General features: G+C 42.3%; 1 pseudogene; it reads left to right on the top strand.

The window, feature by feature from the left end:
- The first annotated feature begins 3,378 nt into the window (after window positions 1-3,378).
- Window positions 3,379-4,599, top strand: LOC114029269 (annotated as a pseudogene).
- Window positions 4,600-5,968: the final 1,369 nt, after the last annotated feature.

The following is a 5,968-nucleotide window of genomic DNA, read 5'->3' as shown; positions in this document are numbered from 1 at the left end:
AAACTCCTTCCTTCTCCTTATTTTCTTTGTACTAGGGATATCCCAATTTTGCTTTACATATGGCAGCTCATCCTTGGGAATTAGTCTTTGAAAATATGTCATTTTATTTTCCTATTACTTTTTTTTCTATTTTTAAAAATTAACATTTTAATTATTTTTGAAAGGTCCTTTATTATGTAAAGGAATATTAGTGATAACTTTGAGTTTGAGCTGATTCCTAGGTCAGTTTGATATCAACTGGAAGGAATTTTGTCTCATTTACTTCTTTTGTGCTACTACCTCAGTTACTAAATTTCAAATATCATTGTGCTCATTCAATTACACATTTTTTTTCCCAAAGAGACATTTTAAATCTTAATTTTTTTCTTTTTCCATATTTTTCTTTGTCTTGTTTTGCCTCCAATGAGATATTTCATTTTTTCTTTTCTTTACTGTAAGCAGGCATTACTACAACTCCTTTCCAATTTTTTTTTTTAGATTTCAAATTTTGGATGCACAGATTTTACTATACTTTCTGTTTATTTACAGTATTATTAATTATTTATTCTAGGAAAGATGTTTTATTTTTTATTTTGTTTTATATTTTGCTGGGGATTGTCTCCAAGTCACATTCAGAAAAACGTTTTTCCAATAATTTATCTGCTTCTAACTTGAAAATATTGTTATGCAAATATTTTATTAAATTTATTAATTGGTGCCCTTTATTGTCATAAGAAGCTTTCAATTCACTAAATGTTGTTTGCATTGCTATTTGATATGTTTTGATACATGAAAAAAATTATTGCTTTTGATTTTGAGTTTATTTCTGTGACATTTATACTGATTTTTATATTTAGTTATTATTAATACACCATGTAATTAATTGCACTTAGCCATTGTAGTGCAACTGTAGTGTTTTCTGATTAAATTAATATTATAGGTTTTTTTGAGTATGGAGCAATTTCAAAGATAGTGGAGAAAAGGCAGTAATACATCTGAACTCTCTGAATATTCTCCTCCAAACAACTTTAAAATAACACCTCAAATCAAATTATGGAATGGCAGAGCCAATAAAAAGTTAGGGTGAGACACTTTCCAGCCAGAGACAACTTAGGAATTTGGAAGGAGAGATCTGTGACACTGAGCTGGGGGCCAGCTTGGAGAATATGTGGGGGCAACACCAGTGGAGGTAGCTGTGATCACAGCAGCAGTTTGAAGAGCTCTCAGCCCAGAGATGGTGGCTGGTCAGAAATAGATTGCAGGGCACCCTGAGCTGACCCTGGGTGCAGCACTGGGAACTGTTTGGCAACTCTGTTGCCCATAAGCAGTGCTGGTTTGCAGTTCCAGTGTGGAGAAGAGTGTTTGTGGTTGGTCATAAGAGAGCAAAAGCCTTGGTCACAGCTTAAGGGCAGAGAGGAGTGCTAGCACTTGTGACTGCAAAGAAGTGGGGCCTTCCTCGGTAAAGACTGGAGCATACAGTAGAGATGAGTGACCATGCCTACCCCTGGACCACACCACCTTGGAAACACCAAAAACTTGCAGATTCCTAGAACTGGCTCTGAAAACAATGGAACAAAAAAGCTTGGGACAGCGCTTCCCCACCCCCAGGTGAGCAGTGTTCAACTCTAACATAAAGTTCAAAGTCAAGAAATAGGCTTGAAAAATGAGCAAACAACAACAAAAAAATAACTCGACCATAAAAAGCTACTATGTGGTAGAGAAGACCAAGACACAAAGTCAGAAGAAGACAACAACATGAAAACAAACAAAGCCTCAAAGAAAAAAAGTACAAATTGGACACAAACCTAACAAGAATTCTTGGAAGAATTAAAGAAAGAGGTGAGAGGTTGAGGGAAAAATAGGTACAAGAATGCACTGTTGGTAGAGTTCTGAATAATCATTATATGAGAGACCTGAGAAGAAAATATATTTAAAGTCTATGAAAGAGTTTAGACTTGGAGAACCAAATAATAAAAACCATCTATATTCAGGACACATCAAAGTGAACTTGATATTCTATGGCTGTTATGTTCAGACACACTAATTCTTACAGAAATGTCAGGCCTGATAGGAACAAATTCCAGCATATTCAAAATGCTAGCAAGATACTATAGGCAACAAGTTGTGACCCAAAACCTATGTATTTTACCCCTCTGTGAATCTTTGCAAAGGCCTACAGAACAGAGACAAGTTGTGGCAGTATATATCATGAGAGCACCGTTTTCTTCAAACTCCGAGTGGATCCTGAGGTTGGTGACTCCCCAGTACTGGAAAAATTGAAGTACTGGTTGAGACAAAAATCTCAGTAAGAGAACATGTATATTCTCATTGCATGAGTAAAGTGTGGAATGTTATGGGTGATAGATGACCTTAAAAAGTCTCTGATAATGCCTTTGACCAGAAGTTCTTTCAGAAGTTTTCTAAGGTCATTTTGCAAAGTGGTGTGTGTGTGTGTGTGTGTGTGTGTGTGTGTAGACTGCTAGACTTTGAAAAGAAGAATTACAGTGGACCAGTGTACTATGCTTCAGGTTTTAATTGCCTTGGACTATTTGTGAAGAAGCCAGTGGTTCTAAGTCTTGGATTTAAACAGTGTATACCATCAAATTGTGATGGTAGAAGAGACAAGTAGCCTATTATTTTCATCTACTTAGATGGAGTTTTACCAGTTTTAATGTATACTCCAAGGCATCTCTGGGGTATCTACTTGTGTACCAATAACTGATGGAGAAAAAGTTTAAAGACACTGATTATCTGGAAGTATTGATGTACATTCATGACATCATTATGTTTGGAAAGACACTGGAAGAACTTGAGGAAAGACTGACAAAAGTATTTTATCAGCTAGATACAAATAGAAAAGTAAGAGAATCTCTATATTCAAGAAGCTCACATTCTAATAGGAAGGGAAAATAAATATAGGAATTTTCAGCTACAAGTCAGATGGAAAGACCTAGTAGTTCTGAGGGTTCACTAGCAAGGGCAAGATGTGAAGACAGATAGTAATGATTCTTCTAGCACCATTTCCATTAATATAACCATATAAGTTACTGATGCTGATGGTGCCACAGATTTTAGCATCAATAATTTTCTTTTCTGGATCTTCAGTATCGTGGCTGCCAAGTAACACTGACAAAAGTAGTTGCCAGGTCATATATCCATACTATTTACTTCCCTGGTTGATAACTGCAGGCAGATTGGATTGGGTTTGAAGCCACTGCTAATTCTGAGGCTCTTGGTGGCAAGGTGTAGGTCCCCTTCTTCATAGGGGTTTTCCCATGGCCTGTTAGCTGTGGTAAGAAGTAACGATGATGGGGAAATAAGAGAGGAGGATGCTCCTTTTCCCATGGGCTTCTCTGTCATTTATACTCTTGAGTGCCTGGACCCAGGCCTGGCGAAGCTATGGATGAGGTATTTTTGTCCTATACACAAATACCAGCCAAGAGGGCTTGGGTACCATCCTGAAAGAGAGAGTGATCGTCACCAGAGACCATTTGCATTCCCCAGCACAGGTTTGAACGACAGACTAGTTACCCCATTCACAAGCTAGAGTTATTCGTTTTGAAATTAGCAGCCACTGAGGCTTCAGTCCGGCCAGGGCTTGGGGCCAGGGGCTCACCCTGGGTCTCGGACCTCCTCCACCTGCGCCTCTTCGGCCTCATCATCCTGGGCCAGGCCGGACAGCTCTGATGAGGACAAGCTGCCCGCCCCGAGCCCCGTCCCCGCCGCTGGTGAGCCCTGGCCCCAGCTTAAGCTTCGGCCCCGGCCGGAGATGGGCCGGCGGCTGCAGTGCTGGCTGTACACCTCCTGTGCTGGGCCAGCCTGGGCTCGTCTTCCTGGTTATCTTCTGAGTGAAGATGGGGGTGCCCGCCCGGGCTCAGAGGCAGAGGGGAGCTTGAAGTTGTCGTGGACTGTGAGAGGGAAACACGTGCGTCCTGCCAGGTGGAACAGAAGAAAGTTTTGGTGGAAGTGCTGCATGAGTTATACAATTTCTTGGCCATACAAGCGAGTACTTTTGAAAGTGGAAATCCAGAGAATCTAAAGTAAGTGCAATCCTTTTACTGAAGCACAGGAATACATTGTAAACGTAACCAACAAAGTTGGAAGCTGCATTGACCTGGATACTGAGCAATAACAAGGATGTAGGAATCTGGCTGAAAGGGAAAGACCTGAGTCAGGGACAACTATGCACAAGATGGTTTGTGTGGAATCTGCCAGTCCTGGGATGGGCTTGGGCTCTAGGCTCAACAGGGCCCTGCTGACCCTTTTCTTTACCCCTCTGCTCCTTTTCTTCGAGGGTCTGGCTTTTTTTGTGGGGACTTTTGATTCTTCTGAAATATTAGTGGTGGAAATTAAAGGAAGAAGAAAAACCCATGTATGAGAAGGTGGAGAAAATTTTAGCTCATTATGTTGACTGGGAGCAGGACATGAAACACATGGGTATTCTTCACATTAGGAACGCCCTGATGCCACCTTAGAGTCCGAGGGGGAGGAACCAGGTCTGGGACTGAGCAGTGGAATTTCTGGCATCTAACGAATCCTGGATTTAGACAGTCACAGAGGGTGGCTGGAGAAGACACGCTGGTGGGGAGGTGGACTACACCGTTTTATTTCTTTGACTGAACGCTAAACTCCCAGGGCAGGGTCAGGCATTTTTGTTAAGCCTGTCCTTGGAGACAGTTTCCACCCTAGGACCAACTGAAAGGGGTCCACAAATTGGCTGGTGCTGAATTCACACTCATGCCTTGGCCTCCCAACTTCTCCTTCTACTCATGCATTGCTCCCATTTCTGAAGGTCATGCCATGAAATTTTTGACCAGTTTAGCTTGTGAGGATTATCTAGATTTACCTTGAGGATTGGGGAGGAAACAAGTTGGGTCATGTAGCCCATTCTTGTTTTGTTTTGTTTTTCAGCAAGCAGACTCTGTCTCCCTTTCCTGTTCAGCGCTCCTCTCTAATAGGAAGTGAAAAAGGCTTGGTTTCTCACAAAAAGGTGGAGGCCCAACGGCAGCATACGTTGCTTGAGATTCAGTGAAATGCAGCCTGGCCATCACCTGCTGTTGTTGTTTGCTTGTACAGCCCTGGAGAAGGGTCTCCTGGGGTTGGGTCATAGGGTGGCAGCTAATGAGGATTGCAATGGGGCCTTAGGGACTGTAGGGCAGCTGTGCGAGGTGCCTGGGGAGGCTGCACAGATGTGCTGACATGAGCAGAGAGAAAAAGAATCTGCTTCCTTTAGGATTCTGACCTCCTTTTCAAACAAGAGGAGGGAAGAAAAGAGAGGCCAGGAAAACTGACATGCATATGGGAAGACCTAATGTGGGGGTGAACAGTCTGCCCTGTCTATACCAGGGTGTCTGTGAGGTCCCTGGGTCTCTGGCACCTGGTGTGTGGTGCATCAATGAGGGTATGAGAGTGGGGTGCCAGCCATTGCCCCCGATTCTGCAACAGATCTGTAGGTAATTAATTGGGGAAGCAGATGCTTAGGCAGTGGAACTCAGCGGATTTTAATTTTTATACTTTTTTCATCACAAAGTTGGCCTTCCAAAGGTGGTGGTGTCTATCCTGTAGTGGTTTTCATTAGAAACAGTCATTTTTGGTTCGACTAGCAACCTCACCAGCATCATTTTTGTATTGTAGAGGGAATCCTTATTCTGAGGCATGGTTGAGGCCATACATAGGGTGTTTCCTGTGTTATAAGACCACCATATTCAGTTCCCAAGACTATGTGTCATAGAGTGATTTCTTCCAACACTTTGCACATTGATGTCTCAACAACCTAAATTTTCCAGGGAGGCTTCGGCACCTCGCCCCCTGCTGGCCACATGAAAGAGTTGCAGGGATTCTTGCCTCACAATTCTGAGACTTGCAGAACTTCATTAACTACCTCCTGCTGGCTACTGGGCTCAAATCAGAACGGAGAATGAAGTCTCCAGGAACCGACCAGAGGGTCAAGTAGGAAAGACCCCACACTAACTTGAATCTATCTGCATAT

This window comes from Vombatus ursinus, unplaced genomic scaffold (genome assembly GCF_900497805.2).
Source record: "Vombatus ursinus unplaced genomic scaffold, bare-nosed wombat genome assembly UNPS02014924.1, whole genome shotgun sequence".
NCBI classification, from domain to species: Eukaryota; Metazoa; Chordata; class Mammalia; order Diprotodontia; family Vombatidae; genus Vombatus; species Vombatus ursinus.
The sequence above is the reverse complement of the archived record's forward strand: the minus strand, read 5'-3'. Positions and strand labels throughout refer to the sequence as shown.